Raw genomic sequence first — 25,010 nt, 5'->3', positions numbered from 1 at the left:
CCTTCTCTCCTCTTTTGTGCTATCTTCATCGATTTACATAAGAGGTAAGTTGATTTTTTTTATTTTTTTTAGAAATTGAAAAAGATAAATAATTTTAGAAATTTACTTAGATAATTAGATTTATTTAGGTAATTGATAAAAATTAATATTTTTTATAAAAATTTTTTTCTAAAATTTACATCCCTTCTATTTTCTTTTTAATAAGCAATGATTCTGAACGTATCAAAATATTTTTTTATGGAATAATAACATTTCTGTAAATGTTTTAACGCGATATCATTTTATAAAAAAAAAATTTTTTTTTAATTATTTTAATTAGTTTTATATTTTGATCATTCGATTTACACAAATATTTTTTATTTTTAATTCGTTACATGTGTGTTTAAAATTTAATAGAACATTTTTTAATAACCAGTTTTTTTATTCCGCGCGCGAGATTCTTCTATAATTCTCGAAAATTATACTCCACGGATTAATTCCTGGAATTTCGATACATGTAACACGACAATAATCAACAAACCTTGAGATTCTTCGATATTCGTCGATCAAAACAATGGCAAAGTTTGCGTCGAACCGAGTCGATTCGTTTAGTCTTTCGTCGACCACCGCCGTGTTTACGTCGTATTTCGATGTTCTAATCGTGAAATAAAATTAATTCGCATCCAATTTGCGATCAGAAAATGATTCTTACTAACAATTACCGACATTGATTAATTGTTTTAAGTAATAATTAATTCGATTCTTGTGCGCGGGAGTATAATTATGAGAATTGAGAAGGATAATTGACGCGACTTCCATTCGTTTCTTTTCGTTCGAACTCTCGTTATCGTTACATTGATCTAATCGAAGAGGACATTATTTTAAGAGTTTTTTGTGTTAACGAGCATCGTGTAGATGTTTTATTATATTACTAATAATGATTAATTAATAGTAATTAATTGAGGAACACGTGGTAAAAGAGTGATAGTGATAGAGTGATAGTGAGGTTAACAATGGCGTCGGGATTGAAGGTTGAAGAGGTCGCTTAGGTGCTGAGACTATGGATAAAGTAGCAGAATTGTAAGTAATGTTTTAAAAATTTTGCGCAATATTTGCAAGTAGAATTATATATTGATTTGCGAATAATTTAATATTATATATAAAAATATTTAGAAATTTTTTGTTTCTTATTGGGAAGATTTAGATATTATTGTTTGATAATATGTAAATTGATTAATTTTTGATTAATTTTAATAGAAAATCGAATATTAAAATAAAGAATTTTAATCAATTTTCATATTAAAATTAAAAATATATTTTTTTATACGATTATTTTTGTATAAACGAGAATAAATATACGTAGGCAAACAATTAATCATAAAATTTTTATTATATATTTGGAACGTAAAATCTGGAACTTTTATATTTGATAATTCATCAAGTTTGATTTATGATGCATTCAATTTATTTCATGATTTATCTTCAAAATTAATATATTATTTATCATTATATTTTTTATTATAAAAACTTTGAAAATAAAGATTTATAATATTTGTAGTTAAAATTGGAATAATTTATTACTTTCAATAAAATATTTTAAAATATCATTTAATTTAAATCGATTTTGTTATTGTTTTTTAAAAGGAATCACAAGTATCGTAATTTGTAAATTTACGACTTGTATTAAATTTTTATTAATAAAACATGTTACTTTAATTCTACAGAATTATTCAGTTCTAAAGAAATTACTGAAATCAGGAATTAAATGAGGTAAGAAATTTTGAATATACACTTACCATGTATTATATCATATAATGCATCATAAATCTGGCTTGAATATGCATTCGAAATTAAAATAAAATTTTCATAAAAATAAGGAAAATTTGCAAGATTAACACGTTTCGTTAAACTTGATCAACAAGAATTGATAAAAACGGGAAAATATCACGATATTTATAACCAACCAACGTATTAATAAAATTTACTACATTCCCGAATTTATTATACTCGCTCGTTGTTTATCACATCGCGAATACGTTGCCATAACACGGGATATCACATATGTAGGATTATATTTAATTACGTTTAAAGATTCATCAGCGTGAATGCAAGATAACTGCGATTGTTTATTAAACGAAACGGCAGAAATTAATTGGAATGAAACCGAATGAATCCTGATAACTTAATTAGCATAACTTTAACCGACCGGTTAGCGTATACGAATTGCGCAATTTTCGTTGTTCCGACCGAAAGAGAGGGAAGAGTAACGAAAATTGTGAAAGTCGAATAGAAAGTTTCCATTGAAATAAATCGTGTCAACACGTTTTTTTTTTTTTTCGTTAATCAGATTCCTCTCCTATTGTCTTTGAATTACCATAGGCAGGATAATACTTGATATTTGATATATTTTTCTCTCTCCTTTCTCGTTTTACCAATTTTACAATCGTTACTTTCGAATCGCGCGCGCGATATTCGCGAATATATTTTTTTTTTCTCCTTTTTTTTCACCGTGAAAAATACGATTTTATACGTTTGATAAAATGCGACAGAGAAACTAAAAGAGACATTTCCATGCCGTTTATAAATTCCCTGAATAGGAAGAATAATGGAGCCATAGGCGTGCTCGTAAAACAAATACCGAGGTCGCTGTATGAATTCGCTGTATGAATATGCATATAAAATGATATATCAACTTTCCGTCGTCGTATATCAAATTTACATACAAACCGCGCGATCTGTTAATTTTATACATGCCACTTTACTTTGGATTACCGACAAATTTTTTTCTCTTTCTCCTTTTTCTCTTTTCCATCTCTTTTATTTTTCTATTTTATCTATACATGCATATATCTATATATGTTTTATTTTTCGTTCTTTTTTTTTTTTTTTTTTTTTATATGTATTACATAGCTTATTTTCGTTGATTTTCGCCAAACGAGGTTGGAATTCGCGGTGAAAATTTGGACGCGGACCACGTATGCAATTATTATTCACGAGAAAACGGATATTTATTTAACGCTTCCGGTGTGACGGTGTCGATTATAACAAGCCGGATTTTTTAATAAATATTTATGAATTTAATTCGCCGAGTTTCGATTGGAACAATCGCGAATGCGCCCCTCAGTATACCGGGGTTCGTTCATCGTGATGGGGAATGAAATTGATAATGGTTGCAAAAATTGGATACCTCGTGTTCTATATACAAAAATTTTAGATTACGTGGATTTAAATTCAGAATTTATTTTCCGGCGTGGAAAACACGTTTTTTGGATATTATTTGAGTAGAATATCCGATGATTGAGTAATATATTTGTTGAATAATATATCGTTTTAATTATTTAAATATTAATTTTAATTTATCACGAATTAATTCTTTTAATATTGGCTATTTATTTAAATAATCATATCATCATATAATCTTGTATTCGAAATTTTGCAAATAATTTTCTTATCAACATGAGTTTTATCATTAGATGTATATGCAAATTATGAAATAAAATAATTAGAGTCTAATTTCATTTACTTGTAATTTGAATTAATATTTGAATGATTAATTAATTACTCACTTCATCTTATTCGAATTCTCACAGGAAATTGCATTTTATATCTCATCGATTACGATAAGTTGCAACGAATGTTTTATTAATTATTTCATAGCCAGTGAGCGTAAACGAGTAAATTTCATATTTCGAAGCTCTCTGAAATAGAAAAAAAAAAAAAGAATCTGGTATGATATAAAACACTTGTGCTCTATTAATCGTATTCGCCGATCCTTTCATTAATCCTTTCATAGCCCGTGAACAATAATAATCGTGTATTCGTCTTTCGTGATTAAGAAAATAGTTCGCATGCCATAGTTTCTTTAATTATTTTATCGTTCTCACCACCAGGAATAGGCACTCTTTCATTAAGAGAATTGCAAACGGCATTACACGCTTTGTTCCACTGATGCCGTGCTTAGGAAATTATTTCCATTTACATAAATTAATATCGTTTCAAATAATAATAACAGTAACAGTTTATTTAATCGTTTTTTCATTATTTTTTCCTGGTTAACTTAAAACATTCTTTGGAAAATTGGAAGAATAGATAGGATGATAAAGGAATTAAATTGAAATCTTTAATATTTCTATAATTAATAATTCAAAAAGATTATCCTTACAATATTTATCAGAATCTAATTCAAAATTTTTTTTTTATAAATAAAAAGATTTTCTTTTTTTATAACAAGCATATAATTAGTTCTTTTATTTAACTCAACAATAGTCTACAAATTTTTATATCTCATTGTAATGTATAAATAAATTCTCTATTAAGAGAAATTTTTAAAATAGAGATTTTCTTTTTTTATATTATTCTCTTTAAAAGAATTATCAATGATAGAATTCATTTAAAATGAATTTTGAAACGATATTAATTTATATAAATAAGAAAGGAAGCTTTATCGTTATCAAAACGAATAAGAAAAATAAATAGAAAAAGAAAATAATAATTTTTCGCAATCAATTCATTAATAATTCACAAACTTAACAAAGTAACAAGAATAATTAATTCTCTCACCTATCAGCATCTACTCCGCATCAATAATCGTAATCAAACTAAAAGCTTCTACACCACAACCGATGCATCACTATCACTCACACACAATCCCATTTCTATCCTTGTATAATATATAATATAGAAACATAAATCCATATAATAATCGTACACGTGACGTACAAGTGCCTCATTGTCTGACATCCCACATTTCCATTCTGTTTCCGCCAATTTATTCCTCAATTCCAATAAAACAACACTCTCGTGAGAATAAAATTATTGTATTCCAACCGCGGAATCGAGCAGCACGATTAAATTATACTCCATCGAACACGAAAATGATAAACGTTTTAAAATAACGAAATCTATTTTTCTCTCTCTTCCTCCTCCTCCTCCTCCTCCTTGTCTATCGTGTGCAGTGTGGTTGGAACGAGTTTACCCCTCTTAGTCATCTCAGCCTCGAAGATAAAGATATAATAGTATCTTTGCAATTCATAAAAGAACCGACAAACAATTAACGAAACGATTGTTCCCGGCTTGGAATTGATTGGATAAAGCGTGTGACGTGATCTTTTCGAGGAAGATATACTTGTCTTGGTTCCACGAGGTAATTAGTGAATCATTAGCGAGTCGTGTGATGAGAATAGAGATCGGTGATGGTGGTGGGCGAATGCACGAATCGTTGGATAGAATTCGATATTAATAGAATGGGTGGGTTTGCGTTTGTTGTGTTGCGGATGTGGTTTTGCGGGTTCGGGTAATTCGACAACGGGCTAAACAGTTTTGCGCGGATGTTGATTGAAATTTATTCGGAAATCTTTAAACGGAGGGATGGGTAAATGGATGATTTGAGCAATTTTGCATGCTTGAAATTAATTAAAAAATTATCGAATCCAACTTCTTCGAATAAATAATTAATCCCTCTCGGGAAGAATGGTATTGTTATAAATTATAAATTTTCCTCGTCTCGTGATAAATCTTGGAGAAAGAATGAGAGAAGAAAAGATAAAAAAGAAAAAAAGTAAAACGTGGTTTAAAAGGGTTTAAACCTTTAAACGTGATTTGTACAAGGATTTCGTGGAAGCGTGGACACTTGTTGAAGGCAGGATTCATTCTTCGTTAAAATTGCAGGCGAAAGAGTGGTAGAATAATAATGATATAGTCTTGACTCACGCGCTGTCGTCGTCGCGTGGCGAACAATGACTGGCGTATAAATCATAGACGAGGCTCGCGATTGCGTGTGTTGTTATTATCGTTCGCCAACAATTTGTGTACAACCTGGTGTGCAATCTGGCTTGAAAAAAAATCTACCCGTGGCTGAAGGCTTGTGGTTCGTACCACAAGAATTAATAGATGCTCGTTAATTTTACTCGGGCATGGACAGACGGAGAGGGGACATTGTTCGATGTGCATGTCCAATATCGAAGATTGTCCTGATTCGAAGATGGAGAAAGATGAGGAACAGGGATTTAGAAATTGATCTTTCTTTAAAGATGATCGTATGGGAGAGAACGTGTTTCGGCGATAAGAAATAAACAATTGAAGTTTGCTCCAAGATAAAAGAGGCACGAGCAATATTCTTTTTTTTTAATGTCCTGTATAGAATTACTCTCAAAGACTCGGTTTTTACGAGAAAAATTGAAATTTTTCCATAAGTGAAAGCTTTTTCGAGCTAACGAGGCATAAACCACAAGGATCTCTCTGTACCGGCACACATGATCCTTTCCAGTCACTTGTACTTTGGCCTTCTCAGTAACTATCTTTTATTCATTAAGCCTGTTCCTATTAAGGTTGTAGTCGCGAACGTAGTCATTTAAAGCTGTTCTCTTTCATGTACCGACCGTGTAATTACACGTACGTTTCGGTTGATATTGTTAATTTATGCATGTTGCCTGACACGAACGAATGCCCATCCAAGTACGTACACTTTTTATCGTTAGATTAGAAACCAATTTTAAATTAATTAAAGGCGCTCTCGATTAGCCTTTTTTAAAGTTTATTATTTCTTTATTATTTTCGAAATAATAATATTTCAACAAACGATATTTCTCAAAGTTTCAAATTTCATCATACAATTTTTTTCTCTTTAAAAATTTCTCTTCGAAAGAATTAAATTTCAGAAATCCAATTCACGTAAGTTCACAATCTTTGTAAATCATACGACAAAATTTATTCGATTCGGGGAAAAATTTTTTATCACAATCGTTTGTCGTTGATTAAATCGGGTTGCACACGATTCTATTGCTCTCTTTGCATAAATATTCACCGATATTCAAGGACTACTCAGCAGCAAGCATAATTTCACGTGGCGTTCCAGCCGGCCACATCACTCGAACCCCGGCAATTTTAACATTTAATGGGACGTTGAAGCGCGATTTCTTAATTAGCCCGTGCAGTTCCCTTTCGGTTGAAATTCCGAGGAAAGGGAAGGAAGAGAGAAACGCGAAAGAGAAAAAAAATATATATATAAAAAAAAAAGCAAAAGAAAAATTTCCTCGGCGCTAAAGAGATAACTCTTCCCGGTAATTATTTAGGAATATCATAAATATGAATGGGTTTTAATGTAACCGTAGATCGTGGAACATGAAACAATTAGAAATTATTGTTCCCCGCGAGGCGTAAAAAGGTCATTGTGTTAACCAATTAATAGTTGATCGTATGTTGCGCGCGTTGTGCACTTTTTCTGTTTCGTGTCGGATTATAGTAGACGGTCACGAACATTTTAATTACCCATCGAGGCTTGTAACGTTTCAACAAATTTTATTTTCCCTTCGTTTGAATTTTGCACGTATAGCGAGGCAACTTGACTTGAATTCGCGCGAAATGATCGTCATTTTCTAAATTTAACTATATATTAGGGATGAGATTAGACGCGATAGATCTTCAAAATGATGGAATTTGATTTTTGTTACGTTCGATTAAAGAGAATTTGGGATTTTTTTGTGATAATACGACTGTAATTTCTTTTTTCGAGAATATATTTTCAACGATAGGTTCGAAACTGATCTATTCTTCTTATGGAAGAAAGATTGGAAATCGAATGATTTAGAAAAATCATAGATATAAAAACAGAAATTATAGAGGAGTTAAAATCGACTAAAATCGACTTATTATCCTAATTTTTACAGATGACTGCACTAGAATAAACTTAAACAGTTTATTTAAATGCAACAATCAATCACGATAATTTACACGGACATTACATCGCATTAAAAATCGCAATTGTAGCCGTTTAAAATTCAATGCCTGGAATGTCAACCAAAAAATCAGTCAAAGGATGGAAAAAGAAAGAAAGAAAAAAGAAACGAAAAACAATGAAATTCGAAAGTCATGGAGACACGAATTACGGTATTGAAATAATGACGAGGCAAAGGGATACGGGCGATCCGATCGACAATGAAGGCATCTTTCCTAACGAAGCGATCGAGGATCCCATAAATCCTCGGATTATTAATACCTGGCAGTCTCGGTGCGTGAATCCGGCAGGTGGTTGGCTGGCCTCTAATCGTGATCCGGGAATAATTTACACTCGTACACCGCTCGGAAGCCATCGGAATCTTTAACGACTATTGGCCCGGTTTCGCGCCGTTTCCTTCGAGATGAGAGGTGAGCACCAGGTGACGTGAAATGGCCAACGATACCGTAGATACCATCTGTGATTTTTTTTTTAATTGAGAAATATTCTGCGCGTGTTATCAAGATATTAAAGGTTTTTGGAATATATATTTATTTATTTATTTATTTTTCTTTTTTAGAGAGGAACTTTATAGAGTGGAGAAAGGATGATGAGGGTAGTCGAAGAGTGACGATGGACGACGAGATGAGATAAAGAATTATAGAAGATGTTAGAGATTTGCATTTTATTGGCTCGATGTTTTAATTTTGAATGAGATATTTGGTGGATTATATACAGTTTTTCTTTTTTCTTTTCTTTTATAGAAAGTTGATAGTTTTTTAACGGAGGATGGTTGAAGATTGAAGATAAGTGAATTAAGATGAAGGATCACAGGTTAAACGAGATTAAATGAGATTTTTACTGAAATATATTGTTGTTAAAATTAAAAAATTGTTGTGATAAGAGTAGTTGAAGATGGATAATTAATAGATTTAAAATAAATTTATTTACAATATTGATATTTATTTCCTATATTGTTCATTACGTGTTTTGAAAAAAACTAATCATATGTGCGTATTATACATATATTTCAGTATTATAAGATTTATCGGAATGTTTCTTTTGATCCTTCCATATTAAAAGATTCACTTTTAGATGTCAATAAATTAAAATCATTCAAAATTTTCAAAATTCTTCCAATCAAAGCTAATCCCTTTCCGATCAAAATAAGAATAAAAAAAATAAAAAAAAAGCCAAGGAACATCTCAATTAATCTCGATTCTCCACCAAGATATCCGCTGTCTAATCGCTTGGACTCCACCGGTCGAACACCGGCGATTCCAGCCAGATTAACGAGCCTGATTAGTCACAATCAACAACCACTTCCGCCTTTACAATCCGTCACAAAACACCGCCGATCTCCAACCGATCAACCACCATCCAGCCCATGTTTAACCATCGTTCTCCTCCACGAGGGGACCGTGATAATCTCCACTCCTCTCCCTCTCCCCCTCCTACTTCCTCGACGATTCAGTTATAATTCAATCTTCACGACAGTCTAATCCTCCGTTCCAGTCTAATCCTCGATTCGAGATCGCGATCGATGCGAAAAAGCGCAAGGGAACGGATGGAAAGGTCACGGAGGCAAAACCGAATCCGACCAATGGTGGATCTAGAATGGTATCCATCGTGGCGTGGTATCCGCAAGCGGGGGAGCACGGATGGAAGGTTCGCGGACAAGGTGTAAGTCGATCGAGTTCGATCCAATAGATCAGGCGGCAGATTCGTTGCCGGTTATTACAAGGGGTCGGAGGTCGATCGCTCGCATAAACCATTTAGCCTTCGATCGACTATCGATACCGATATTTCCCAGAGGTATCGGCTATCTCGGCTGCTCGATCTTCGACCGACAAGGCCCAGGATTTATCCTCCCCCTCCAACTCGTTCCTCTCTCTTTCTCGCTCGATCTACGAAACAGGATTAAATGTTTGGGTCTGGCCTTCTTTTTCTTTTTCTTTTTCTTCTTTGCTTTCGTGCTTTTGTTTATCACGTTATTTCGTCAACGTGATTCGGATATTTTCCTCGTGGCACGTTGGCCTCGTGGTAATTAATTGAATAGAAATAATAGAATTTTTGTTAAAGGGTTGTTATTGGAGATTTGGCTTTTTAGACTTTCTCGGTTTTTATTTGAATTAATATATATAAGATTACGAATGTAATTTGGATATTTTGGATAAAATGGTGGAAGTTTGATTTGTTAGAGTTTGTTAGAGAGAGTTGTTTTTTTAAAAGGAATTTGTTAAACATTCGAAGAATTTTGTATTGAATCTCTGTATGAATATTTAATATCGGAAAGTTATATTTTTAACTACATTTCGATATTCTGTATCACTATACATATATTAAAATTTAGATTTATTATTTTTTTTCTATTGAGAAAATTTTGACTATCCTAAAGAAATGAAAATTCTTCGTTATACATTCAAAGATCGTTCGTAGCCGAGAACTACCACTTTAATTCTTAACGAAATTAAAAAAAAAGAAAATCATACCGCTTATCCTCCAACATGGAAGAAACAATTACACACCGACCAACGATAAAATCTTGAGAAACCTCAACGCAATTGCGGAACAACACACAGAGGAACGATATCATCACGTACGTACACGCGAGTATACACGCGATCGAGAATCGATTTGGCAGAAAAGTGAATTCAAACGAGCCGCCTGTGGGGTCTCCTTCGATCTCTTCCGCTCCCTGGACGCGCAGCGCAAACGGAAAAAAACCAATGCCGAAGGAGGAAAGGAGAGGAATATAAGAAAGAATCGATCGACTTCACCGTCCCTCTGGCACGGATATCTGGCATCTTGGCCGAAATTTTCCCTAATAAAATTTGTTCCCGCCAGTTAAGCACGTTGCCAAAAGCGCCTATTAATTTTTTTATCTCGGATCTTCGCCTCCACTCCTGGAAGGAGCCGAGATTTCTTCGCTCTCTCGATGCACGGTGACGCGGTGGTCGTAAAACGTCGCCGAACCCCAGCGTCGGCCTTCGTCGTCGACGATCCATAATATATTATTCACGCAACACTTATTATCAACAATTTAAAAAACTTTCTAATAATTTACAAATCTCAAGTTTCGAACTCAAGGAAAAAGTAAGGGAAAAGGATTTTTATTTAAATGATTAAATCGATTCGTCATCTTCGTAGCAAAAAAAAAATATACGCTTCGAGATGTACATTTTATTCTTCCACCGATTTTTAATCTCCACCGTGGCCAAAATCACCACCAATCTGTCGCGATGATAAAATTCACGATGATCAAATGGACACGTTTAATTAAAAATAAAACAGATGCAATAACGTTCCTTATTGTCGAGCGAGCATTATTGCTGCGACAAATCTTTGTGCGCGGTTATACAGTATATAAACGGAAGAAAAAGAAGAAGAAGAAGAAGAAGCGTGCTCGTGAAACCGTGAATTAAGCCGTTGTTCGCGCAGCGTTCAGATAAGTTCTCGCTTCGACCCCTTCACCGTTCCACGAACCCTCGATTCGACGTGGATCTCGTGCGTATATACGCACGTACGTCTGGCTCTGGGCCAATTTCACCCGACACCTGCTAATTCTTAACTGTTTCGCTTTCGTGGAATTGCTACCGGTCTGAGGATCGCGCTAATGGTCTCGAATCTCGTCTCTAAATGACGCGCTTCCGCTGATCATCGGCGCGGGGAGCATCGCGGATTGTTAATGATCCACGGCGGGGAATAAAATGATTTTGGGGAAATTTTCGTGGAAGGAGGGACGAGGGTGGATTTAGGAAGGATTTCTTGCTGGATTGTTTCGTGGAATAGAAGGAACGGGAAGGAATTTGAGAATAATTATTGGATCGCGATGAAATAGATATAATGAATAAATGTATTTTCAAACAAGTATTGTAAATAAGTAGAAAAAATGAATGGAACGAAATCAAAAGGAGGATGGATAGAGAGATATGATGAATAATTTGCAAGATATTTGCGAAAAATCGAGAGGAAATAAATTGCATAATTTTGGCCAATATTTGTGAATTGTGAATTCGAAGCAGCAGTAGTTTTCGAAAGTTTCGAAGAGAATAATAAATTTGACGGAAATAATTAACGGGAAGGATTTCACGGGAAATTTATTTACATCGCAGCTCGAGTAATATTTAATATCGTGGAGTGGCAAAGCGGATGCCGTAGAACCGGCCTGTGTCAATGGATGCCACCAAATATCTGGTTTACCCACACAGGTCATCGACATCGGCCGATGAATTAATTTTTCTGCGAAAACCGATACTTGTCTGCCGGTTCTTGTAACGATCAACGATACGGATCTGTTGCTGATAGTCACGCACATCTCGTTTCGACAGAAGCTAATTTATTTTTCCACTCAATTGACAAAATTTAAGAAAGATTTAAGATGTTCGATAAACAGGAATGCATTCGTTCCATACTTTGCAAATTTTCGTCCACGAGCGTATATACGCATCTAAGAAATTAAAATTTGTGATGAAATTTTCTTTAAACAATTTCGTATTCTCCATTCAAAATTTCAAGTTCGATTTAATCGATCGATTTTTCCTTTTCTATTACACATCGTTACATTAAAACGAAAAAATAAAAGAAACTTGTATACGTCATACGCGTGGATAAAAAAATTGAAAAACATTTGTGCCTGCGAAGCAAAATGATTATCCGACAAGTGACTCGCCAATAAAATCAAACCGTGCAGTCACCCTTCGAACATATCGTAATCGCATCAGGTTAAATACAACTCGCGAGTGGCACTCTCGTGAGATAACAAAATGGATACTTCGCACACGTGGCCTCACACGTGAACGAAGAACGTTCAGAAGGGATGCAAAGGGAACCAGCTCCTCGGCTCAGCCGATTCTTTCTCCCTCGGTCAACGTTCTTAAACAATCGGCTCTGTTCGCGGCAATATCGTCGATAAGTATCTCAAGACGGCTCTCTCGGAGCACTCCATGAGCTACGATCTACGTAGTGGTACGTGGCTGCTTTGATGGCGGCCAGCCAGAAGTAAATCTAAGGTTTACGAGGCAGTACCCGCCTCTTACTAGCACCTCCTCGAGCACTCCCCAAAGTTGCGATGGGGAGGGGGGGTGGTATCGGAGCTCTCGAAAAAGGAACGAGGAGAGAAAAGAAGGAAAGAAAGGTCGAGCTCTCGAAGCTCGTTGCATTATGGGCCAGCGCTCATAATTCTCATCAATAAATCGCCTCGAACGACTGACGCCCCGCTCCATATATACAAAAGGAATCACCGACCTTAGGGGAGGAGGAGTGGAGAGGCGGTGTTCCGTATCTGGCAACAATAGATCCGCCGGTGATCTCGAAACAATTCGTTGTTGAGAAACGTTTGTTGCAATAACTCGCCTTCTTTTGGTCGTCTTTGAACCGAGGTTCATTAATTTCTCCGATTATACCACCAGGGCACCCTCGTCCTAGGCTCGTCGAAAATCTCTGAATTTGCTTTTCTCTCCAACGATTGTTGCCTCGATAGTGAATCGCGCCGGTGCGTTTAGACAGGAGGCCATTGTTCACGCCTTCGATCTTGGTAAAGTGAAATTGGAAATAACGTTCACAGTTGCATGGATATCTCGGTGGATCTATCTCGTGGATTCTTATTTTATTTTTAGATTCTTTTTTTTTTTCGTGAAAATGGAGCGGAAATTTTTTTTCAGTTTTTATTTACGTTGAAGAAAGGATTTAGCGATATCGTTGATTTTTGCAAAGAATTTTCAATTAACACGTCTGTTAGTTTCATGGTAGAAAGAATTATTCCAGAGTTGAAGCAATTTTTTTTTTTTTACAAATATAATGGAATGAGTATTTTTATATTTTATGCTCAGTTTAATCTCATCGATTAATTGTTTAACAGTTAAAGGATAAGGTAGTCTGATTTTCTAAAATTTTTAAACATTTTTGGATAATTGAAAGTTAAGATTCAGTTACCAAGTTCATCATCAAATTTTCATCGTAAAGACACTATACGATAGCAAATTATTTTTGAACAAAATTTACTTCGCGTGCAATTTTCTTTTTTTTTTCTAAAAAAAATTTCACCACGTTTAATTTAGATTCTTATCGTTTAAAACACAATTCCTGAAATCTGCTTCCATTTCGCGTACTTTCACGAAATTTTTCTAAAAAATTACACCATACCTAATTCAGATCCTTGTCGCTTAAAGTATCGCTTACAATTTCTATTCCGAAGAAAAAAATTAAAACCCACGACCTTCCTTATAATTACAATTCCAGGCAACGTTCTTTTATTCTTGAAAGAATAAAAATTACGTCCTCTAACCAATAATCAGAATTCCAAAAATCTTTCGAATTCACCTCCCGAAAAATTCCTCTCGAAATTTAATTTCAATTCGCCCACCCTCCTCTCCCCGCGCATCGTGATAAATTGTTCGCGTTAAAAGGGGAGGATCTGGATGTAGGTCGCGGTATCCCTTCGCCAAATTATAGCCCGATATATTTCTGCTCGATACACATTGTAACACCCTTTCTACTATACGCCGATCTCCTTAACCCAAACCGCTCCCATAAACCGCGAACTCGAGGACCCGATGGCGCGTATAGGCGCGCGTGGTCATAGGGGCCGATAATATAGTTATTACCGAGTCAGAGCCCCCTCTCCGCCTCCCCTCACCCCTCCCTCCAGCCACAAGAAAGCGACGAACCCCGCATTAAAAACCAATTTTTGGCCACGAAAAAAGCTGCGCCGTTGCTCGTATAATAACAGGCCTGGTAATCTATAGTAGGTTTTCTGTCCGGGCCCGAGGTTCATCCATCCATTTCTCCAGCGAGGAGGAACAACCCTCTCCCTCCTCCTCCCTTGCGGGTTCCTCCATCCTCTTATCCTTGTCCGTTTTAGAGGGAGGATAATCGAACAAATTGGAGAGCCTCCAGCCTCCGCTCCACGGACGACTTTTTTTCAATTAAAAAAGGGAGGGGTGAGAGGGTTAACTCTCTCGGTGCGTCCGACAGCTGTCGGATTTTGTAACGTAACTTTGCTCCCTCCTGAGAAATTCCCGCCTCGTTTCGGGAATTTTTCTGAGAGTTGGAGAGAATTCGAAAGGGGGAGAGGGGGTCCTCTTTTCTGGCTTCTTCTGGCTTCCGTTAAGGGAAGGGGATTTTTCGAGATAGTGTTTAGATAGGGTTAGGTTTTCTCGTTATCGATCTTGTTCGGAATGAGGGTGTAATAAGGGATGATAAGTCAATTTCGTTTGATGTATTAATATATCGGGTGTATCCGGTTTCGCGGGCATCTGGCTCTAAATTGTTATGGTGAATTTTTTTCCTCGGGAAGATTGACTTGCTGATTTAATGATAATATCTTATTTATTCTGGGGAATAATTTTCGACGAGTTTTGTTCGCGGATGATGCGATGGGATGTTCACTTTAACGTTCATTCTTCGTAAATTTAATACGTGTTTTGATATATTTTTTTATACGGCATTCGGGCGATCGTTTAAAATTAGAGTAATATGATCAATCCCCATTGAAATTTTGTCAAGGGAAAATTTCATGATTCGATTTCCATTATTTGAAAATCGAGAAGGACGCGTTTCGTTCATTTCTTACACAAACGGAACGGAAACATCTACGATCTATGTTTGATGAATTCACAGCCGCAATTCACAACTGTTAAATCAAAAACCAGTTGGAACCGCCGAAGGGGAGACAGGTTTAATAGAATTCGGCCAATTATCTCGCACAAATCACAGGTATCCCGTTAGCTGTTTCCTATTAGGTGTTCTATTATTATAAGTATTTCAAACTCTTTCTCTCTCTCTCTCTCTCTCTCTCTCTCTCTCTCTCTCTCTCTTAGAACATCTTTTTCAAAAATGAGAATTTTACATTCTTTTAAATTGAAATAAGTTGAATTATTGGATTAAAATAAGTTCTAATTATAAGTGAAATGCAACCAAGTTGATCAGACAACGAGCATTTGTTATCCTAGTACCTTTCAATCTGTCAAATTACAAAATCCAGCCAAGTTATTTATGAAGAAATTACACGTGAAGAATAAGCCATTATGTCGGTTTAATCGTATCACATTTGTAACCATCAAAGTTGATTTTCAATCTGTTATTTCTCCATTGTTGTAATTCTAGCTATTAATTCTAAAATTTCGATTCCGATGCAAGCGTAGATTTAATCCATAACTTTAATAAAATTAAAATTAAATCGTTTCTAAAAATCTAATCTCGACAAATTTTCGAAAGATTAATTTCTCCCGAAACGATAATAAAACGAAACTGAATGAGATCCGTCATATGAAAATCAATGTCGACATTCTACCGCAGGTATTATCGATAAAATTATCAAAAAATTTGGCCGTATAATTATAAAACTATGAAAAAATAAATAATTAAAAATTCTTTTCGATTGGACACAATTCAACATTAACCCGACCAACGAGAGATAAGAAAATACGTATCGACGATGATCGAAGAGATCGATCGATCGTTACGGAAGGAGTGGCCAAAGATAGAAATAAAAAAACAAAAAAAGACCTCGCGTAGAAGATGGCCATTGCGTAATTCGTTGTGCCGGAGTAGAGGACGCGGTCGATCGGCCGCCAGTAAATTTCTATTAACGGCTCGGCGTTCGAAACAATTGGCCATTAAATCGAACGGTCCCGCGGCAGATAATAACTGGCAATAATCGGGCCGTGGCCACCGGTTCAGCTTGTGGGACGCTGGTGGGACCCCTTTTCGGCCCCCATGGCTCGCCATCGCGAAACAAGCCGAGCATCGGTAATGAGAGGCCAATTAGAACACCCCGTCGATGGAATTATCCCCAGACGCTTCGAAATTCAAACTGGTTGCCGTGAACGTTTCCTCCTAATGCCCCCGAGACACGCGAAAAGGGGAGTTAGAAGAGAGAGAGAAAGAGAGAGAGGGTTGAATGGGTTAGAGAGATGATCCTTTTCTCGAGTCTTTTCTTCGATCCTGAAGATCGTTTCGACGATATTCCCGGATGGAAAGAAAATTGTGGTTGTTCGTTCAATCGTGGTTGTAAGTAAGGATTTAAAAGCGTAAGGAATGAATAATTCATGGAATAGTTATAGTATTTATTATAATATTTTGATGGTTTGATTAATTGTCTTAATTTATTCCAGTTGTGAGCGATATTTAGAATTTTGGAAATGAATGAATATTTTTTCTCTCCGAGTGACTTTTATTGATAAAATTTTGTTCGAAATGGATGGAAAATTGGAGAGGTATGTTTCTGATATAAATTCCGTAGGAATTTAAAAGGAATAAATCTTATGAAGCATATATATAAACGTTCAACATGCAAAAATTATTATAAAAATAATTTATCACACATTTAGTGATTTTCCCTAAAACGAAATCGTTTCAATCTTCCCATTGCAACCCTACAATATTAAACATCACATATTTACGATATTTTTCAAAATATTAATACATTTACCCTTTTCAAGCTTCCCCTAATACTTTCTTCTCGTTGTAATTACATGTTTTCCCATCATCTTTAATTCCGCACAATATTTCCACCGTCCAAAAATAAGATAATTTCCATTCGTAGAACAGAAGCGAACAATTAGTAAGCTTCTGGTTATGGAAAATTCCCACTCGATCGATAAAGTCTCGAGGAAACATACATGTCGATACACTTCTGTCAATCGATAGAAGAGTATCGAGATCGATATTGTCCAAAGATATCTGCACTCACGCGCAGAGACAGAGATCGGTAGCGAGAAGAAGGAGATATCGAAGGCCGTGTCGGTGAAGGAAAAAGAGAGGCCGGTTAACTGCGGTTCGCTCAATTTACAGCCGTGTATAATTAACCGGGGCATGAAAAACGGCCAGCCACGTGCTATCTCGCGCGTTGGGATACCGGAGATTTATAGTTATTAATTTTATAATAGACTCATCAAGCGGCGTTCGCGTGACGTTGTCGCCATCGCTCTTGATATCGCGGGAAACACGTTCAATGAAAATGCGACGTGCCTCGAATCCTCTTCGATCTTCCCCTTTTTTGTATTTTTTTATCCTCTCGCAGCGGAGGATATTTGCTTTATTAATTTATCGTTTTATTTCTTTGCGATTTCGTGAAAATCTAATTAATTAAATTAAAAATAAAAAAATGGATATATGGAAATAGTAAGATTGACGAATCGTGCGACTAAAAGGATTTTTATCACTGCAGAATTTCGTGCAGTGATAATTTGAAATATATTTTATTGAAATATATAAATATTTTTTCGAATTTTTTGAATTCTTTTTTTTTAAATATTAGTTCTTCGTAAGGAAATAAAAGTTTTATTATTTTTAATATTTTTCGATTGTTTCGATTCGTCGATTTTTTCTTTTTTGGAAAAAAATTCGAAAAATCTTTTGTTACTTTTTCATTTTTATTGAAAAATGTTTGGACGAACAATCATAAATTTAAATAAATGTATTGATAATATTTTAACATGTCTTTCAAAAGTTTAAAATTCAAATTTGATCTATAAAAGTTAAGCTCGATTATAAGCGATTTTTAATTCGTTTATCAAGTGTGAAAAAATATATTTACTTATAGCCGATAGATAATTAATCTCGCATATATTATTTCCTCGTTCGATTAAAATTCGAACAATATAATAAATAATCGACAACGTGAAATAAAATATTTTAATTCAAGGATGGTTATTAAACGATCACAAAAGGAGGGAAATTTAATTAATTTTTATTTTATCGCATTTACATTTCATATATCTACTTACACGTGTGCACATAATAGATAACGCGATTATATAACGATGTGTAAGATATATTAGAGGTGAAAACGCTATCGTAAAAACAGAATTTGTTAAAAGAAGAATAATATTTTTATTGCATTTCCATCTGTGTATGTGTGTGTGTATGTGTGTGTGTCTGTATATATATGTTCATAAAATCATTTTTCGAAAAGCCATAGGAATTTAACGTTGCCAATAATGGAGGATGCACAAATTTATAATCCATACGTTAAATTACAAAGTCAAGTGGCTTTTATAAATTTTGTTGCTCTCCGGCAAGGATCACGATTCATGTAAGCGGAAATTTAAATCGATCGATTCGACCGGGCTCCATTAAAACACAGTTAAGTCGTTTCGTGTATTAATTGATCAAATTTTCCAGATAGACTCCTTGAAAAAGATGCGATTAATAGGGACAATTTGTATTCATGAACGAACCGGACGATGTTTGGTCTCTGTTTCCTCGAGCATCTTAATAACTCGCGTTGCAACAATCTGCACGAGGATAATTTGTTAATAAATTTCATTTAAAGAACAACTGAGACTGAATATAAATGAGGCGCAGCAATGAGAAATATATTCGATTTTTTAAATACGGAGACGTGTGAAATATGCTTCGATTCAAACTTCCTCTTAAAATAAATTTTAAAATACACATAAGAATTATTTTTCATAATCATTCTGATGAAAATATGAAAAATTAGTCAATACAATTTTCATTGTAGATGTATATATTTATCATATTTGATATTATAAAAATCGATTGTCAGAATTTGTTCTTTTCTCGTCTTGGAATTAATAGCACGAGAAGTGAAGGTATTAAAAAACATATTTTCTATAATTAAAAATTTTCTTAAAAAATTCGATATTTATTTTTCGACGACAGATTATATTGGACTGGATTTATATTTCAAATTTTGTATCCAATCAGTAATTTGATGTTTGCGCCATTTATTGGTGTAATTTGATAGGCGTGTCGTTCCATCCTGTACTCTTGATAACCGGAAGTACCGCCTTTCAGAAAAATTTACACCGAATAATCGATCTTCCGTAAAAGGATGTGAAACATTCTTCTTGTTTGAAGAGTATAATTTCTTCTTAAAATGATTAACAAGAAATAAGAGGCATCGTTTAGAAAATTATTCCAAAGCATAATAAAGTTGAATTAATCATAATTCCATGATTTTTAAAAGTAAAAATCGATTTTCCTTTTTCTCTTTTCTTTCTTTTTTTTTTTAAATTTTACTTCTTTTATATTAATTCGTATTTTTACATTCGGATTATCGATGCGTTTCTATTAAGTGGTGGAATCTTTATGAAATTAATAATCAAAGCGGCTAGTTATTAATTGCTACTATAATTAGTGTTTAATGGCGGAATTATAATGAGACCCATAATTCGATCCACGCCGGGCCTCATTAATTGAAAATGTAATTCGTAATTTAATATGAAATTAATTGCGAAAGTAATTACAACGTCTGAACATGGCCGACATATATACATATATAAACGTAATAATTTGTATCAAATAGAAATCGTAATTTAATATATAATAAGAATATGTCTGCATTGAATCAACTTCCAAGGAGCAAAAAAAAAAAGAAAGAAAAAAAAAATCTTAAGAAAATAATATCTTTTCTTTCTCTTCATGAATATTAATCTATAATTTAATCATTATTTAACGATAAAACGGATTATCTTTTATTTTTCCTTTCTTTCTTTCTTTAAGAAAGAACATTATATATTTTTACCCGTAGTCCCTTCGGATTTGCCTCATTGTTTAGTCATTCGAAAAATTGAATGTTATGCATCGAAACTAGCGTGTCATGCTCAGTGCTTAGCCAAGTAGAAGAAAAAAAAGGATTCATCTTTCCATCCTATCCTTCATATTTAATCCTTATTGAAAGGAATAAGGGAATAAGAATAAATTCTTCTTTTAGAAAAATAGTTCAATTCCTTGGAACTCCATTATTTCTTCATTTATAAAAATTATCAGGTAACTCTATTGTGTAGTTTCTAATAATAATAAACTTGTCAATTGTATGTTTATAATAATAATAATATTATTAATTAGATTTATAATATTTTTAACTAAGAAAAAATTGTAGGAGAGAACATAATTACAATTATATAGAATTTTCTAAAATTATAAGATATTAAATTCTTACGTTATATTAATATTATTACATTAAACGAAAACTTTTAATCAAGAAAGAGATTGAAATCGTAAATTTACATTTTAATAACGACACAACGATGGATTTCAATACTCCTCGTGAAAGTTAATAAGAAACAATAATGCTCCGATATATTAATGGACCGATATTTAAGACATTCGCAATTTTCGTCCTCGTTTCGTTGATTAATTCGACCATAAAGAATGATTGCGACGCGGTTCGCTGCTACCGCAATCGTTCCACTGATTAATGGAGTAATGAAATCTCGTCTAACCTTTTAATGGAATCACGAGTCGCCACCAATAGGTAATCAAACGTAATAATACGGCTGAAACCGTAGGAACGTGTGCGCATTATGCATAACTGGACAAGGTTATGCTTACAAGAGTTACAAAACGTTTCATTAAATTTGTTGCACACATCCGTGAGAGACGATCTCATCAAGTGATCGATTTCCTTAATAGGATTCCATTTTTTACGCACATGTGTAACTATGATAATGATGAAGGATTGAAATAAACATCTTCTTAGCTTACGCAGAGAAGGTAAATTATTGGAAATAAGTTCTGAATTTTTTTTTTTTTTTTTTAATTGGAATTAGTTTGATATTAATGAATTTGAGATGGAAAAATTAATGGTTTTATTACTATATGTATATTTATAATGAATCATAAGGAATAAGATTTCATTCAATAGAAATAGAAACGTTGAGGAAGAGGATGAAGATTGTGATATTATAAAATTATGTAACATTAGTATTAATATTATGCAACATGAAATATATTTAGAATAGAATGTAGATATAATATTATAATTATCAATAGTGTAATATTATATATACAATATTTTCAGTAATAGATCTATTTTCGTAATCCTTCTTTATATTCTATTATAAATCTAGAAGAGGTTAAAAAAAAAAATCACAAATTAATACATGCTCGATTAGAAATTATATTTCATAAAACTTTTACAGCTAATAAAATTTATTTACCATAAATTTAACTGTAAACCGGTGATCTTGTACAGATAACAGATCAATTTATAACGATGGCGATAATTACCGAATGCTTCACTATCAGTGAATCGACTCATGACTAATGAGAAGTCGATGAACCATCAAACTTGTAACGAATGCAACTGTAAACATAAATTACCTTACAAAGATACGAATGAACTATAATTCATCGATATTTTTTCCTATTTTTCCATGAGATGCAAGCTAGGCGAAGCAGTTTCACTCAAGTCGGTAATCATTGTGCAATTAGGTTCTCGTCAGTTATGTTTCACACAAATCATGGTTAAGATAGCGACAAAAGCATCTTCTCTTTAATAAACGTGAAATTTCCTATAAATTGTTGCGAATAATTTAACAACGATGGATCACTAACGTCTTAATAACGTCGAAAGAACGTCTTAATAATGTGTGATAAATATTTCTCTTACGAGTAACAGTTAAAATTATTCAAGGCAAGTTAATTTTCGCAATTTTTCTGGTGTTTAAAATCAGATAGTATACTTATAGTAATGTTCCCATCAGTTATAGCGGCTAAGGATAATTTAGAAAACTATGAAAATATTTCTAAATCATAAAATTTTATTCAAATCATTCCTATTCTTTTCGTATAAAATTTCATAGTTTTCCAAAGACTCCAAGGATTCCAAAAAAATTCCAATATTCGATTCATCATTTTTATCTTTTATTACAAGGTAATTTTTTTTTTTTTTTTTTTTTGATATAAAATCCAATTTTTAAAACTTCAACAATATTCAATACACTATTTCATCTTAAAATACACTTCACACAACCTCCACAACTTTCCTTCGATTTTCCAATGATTTTCACCTTAGAAATGAAATCTAATTAATCTCATAAAATCGCAATATTATTCTTGCTCGTTCGACGAAACGGACAATATAATTGGGATCACCAATCCCCAAACAAACGTCATCCCCAAAGATTAAAATTCACGCCATTCCTCTGCTAAGATATTATCCGACCGATCTATCTTAATATTTAACCCTTCAAAGGGTTAAACAGTTGTCCAACCTACTTTCCATCACTTTCGACGCTTTCACGTGCGATCGATTCACGTGGCCAACAGCACGGTCAACCTAACAAGCGTTGGACCCCCTAAGACAAATGATAAGGGCGAGTTCGATCGAATTTATCAAAGAAATAATAAAGAGGAGTATCCTCGCTGACCATTCCGGACAGTGCACACGGAAAAGGTGTGAACTGTTTAAGCCGAGGTGTCGGCTCGTCAGCAGTCAGCAAGGTGTTGGGCCACGATCATTTATTATCCCGAGATTGAATTTCTCCTCGGCTCGGCCAGCGCCTCGGTTTAATTAAAATATCGTTATGGGTAGGCGTGGATATTCGTGCCGCCGTGGAACGTTTCTGACCCATCTCTCTCTCTCTTTTCTCTCTTTCTCTCTCTCTCTCTCTCTCTCTTTCGTCTCTCTCGCCTCTCTTTTCGAGGCTCGTTCGCGGTTTAAACGAGCAACAAGATTGGGGAACGGAGAACAGGAGACGATGGAAAAGCACGGAAGGCTTCCGTTGGATATCGCCTCGACACGGAAATCGGGACACGGGACGGGTGGAATATCGATCTTGGCTCGTGGGATTAGGAGAGCAGGAGTGAAGACAGGTGTTCGGTGTTTCCTGAGGTGTTTTAAAATAATTGATAGTACGTATTTTCATTTCGTAGTTCATGATTATTTGAAATTATTCAGAATTGATTCTATGTAGATATTTTTCAGGAATGAGTAAGAGTTTGTTCGGCTTTTTTTTGGAATAGAAGTTAGAATTTGTAAGAGAATTGTTCAGAGTTCAAAAAAATTAATTGCAAAATGTTTTTCGCGGAAGAATAGAGATTTTTTTTTATTTACTTATAATAATCGAGTTCACTTCGTGGAATGTGAAAAATTAATTTAAAATCAAAGTCCTTACCAAATATCGAAATATTTCGTTCGCCAAATTAAGATAAAAATTATCGATACGATTCAAAGTTACCTGTTATTTCAATTTCAATGAAATTTCAGCTTATTGGACTTCATTTACCTGTATTTAACTCGATTATTTTTTCATATCATATGGAACATGTTCTTAGGCTATATCGTGTTTATATTGTAGGTGGTCGATTTCGTGGAACACCGCGTACGAATGGTGTCGTGATCGTTCCCAGAAGGATTCGTAATTAAACGAAGAGATCGCATTCCGATACAGGGGGCCGTTTCTCTTGGTGCACATACAATCAGCATAAGCAATCGTCTGCGTGCGAATTCGGACTGAGAATATCGGTGCGTCTGTCCGGAGAAAAAATATTGTTATAAGGCGAGAGCATCCACTCTCGTAAATATCATACCGTTAAAACGCATCTGAGCCGAAGGAGCTATTTCCATCCCTTAAATTTAAGATTAGCCGCGTGCATCACGTTGAAGAAATATTTTGAACGAAGTGATATCGGATAGATAATATTCCAGAATTTGAATTTGAGGTATGTATGAATTTGAATTTGTATCTATTCGATGAATAACATTCATTTACGATTGATTTAATATTTTTCAAAACGTTTTTTTTTTAGGTTAATTAGGATTGGAAATTGGAAAATATTCAGAACGATCGAATATATACGAAATTTAAGAAATATCAGACGACAGAAATATCAGATGATTTCTGAGTTATTCAATTCTTCGATAATTTGAAAAAAATTGCTCAAAATTGCTTTGTGTAAAAAAGGAGGGCGTAACAAAGAAACTCATTTCACAGTCCATCGTATTTATTGCCTTCCATCATATTTAGACAGAACAGAAAACTTACACGCATCCTCGTCAATACTTCGTAACAAAATAATTACCAATAAAAGAAGCTATATTTTCCAATGCACACATTTCGAAAAGCCCAAGTCATCCCAGTTCCCCAATTCCCAGCCAAGCCTTCTTACTTAAATGAATACCCAACCACCGTATCACACACCAAAATCAATCCTTTCACTAAAAATTAGGACCTCCACGAGTCCACACCCACCGAGGGGGCCCTTTCCCAAGACCAAGGGCCCATTAGGCCCTTAACCAACGAGAGGCCAACCTTAAACGATCTTCGAAACCCAAACCATACCTCCGTACCCTCCATACGAAAGCTCCTTAAACTCTCCTTCCTTCCATTCCCAAAATCTAGAGCGACCTCTATGCCCAAAACCGATTCCCATTAGTGGGAAGGCAGGCCTCGATCAGGGGAGGGAATCGGCGCGTTTGTCGAGAGTATTTCGCGCCTACCGAAGCCGGGAACCCGGTCCCGGAGCGCGGCTTTAATTAAAAATTAATCGGCGCAAATTAATTTAAATGCAAAAAGTGGGGCCCGGGTCCCGGGGCCCCGAGGGGGTGGAGCAGCGTTCGGCC

General features: G+C 34.5%; 1 long non-coding RNA gene across 1 annotated transcript; it reads left to right on the top strand.

Annotated features, from left to right (window-relative positions):
- Positions 1 to 523: 523 nt before the first annotated feature.
- LOC108003143 (uncharacterized) lies at positions 524 to 24,494 on the top strand. The gene is made up of 5 exons (XR_001766972.3): positions 524 to 1,059; positions 7,644 to 8,121; positions 8,271 to 23,299; positions 23,746 to 24,109; positions 24,197 to 24,494. It is a non-coding gene; the product is annotated as an uncharacterized LOC108003143 (long non-coding RNA).
- The last annotated feature ends 516 nt before the right edge of the window (positions 24,495 to 25,010 follow it).

The sequence above is a fragment of the Apis cerana genome, linkage group LG14 (assembly GCF_029169275.1).
Source record: "Apis cerana isolate GH-2021 linkage group LG14, AcerK_1.0, whole genome shotgun sequence".
In the NCBI taxonomy this organism is placed as follows: Eukaryota; Metazoa; Arthropoda; class Insecta; order Hymenoptera; family Apidae; genus Apis; species Apis cerana.
Note: the sequence above shows the minus strand (reverse complement) of the source record. Positions and strands in the feature narration are given on the sequence as shown.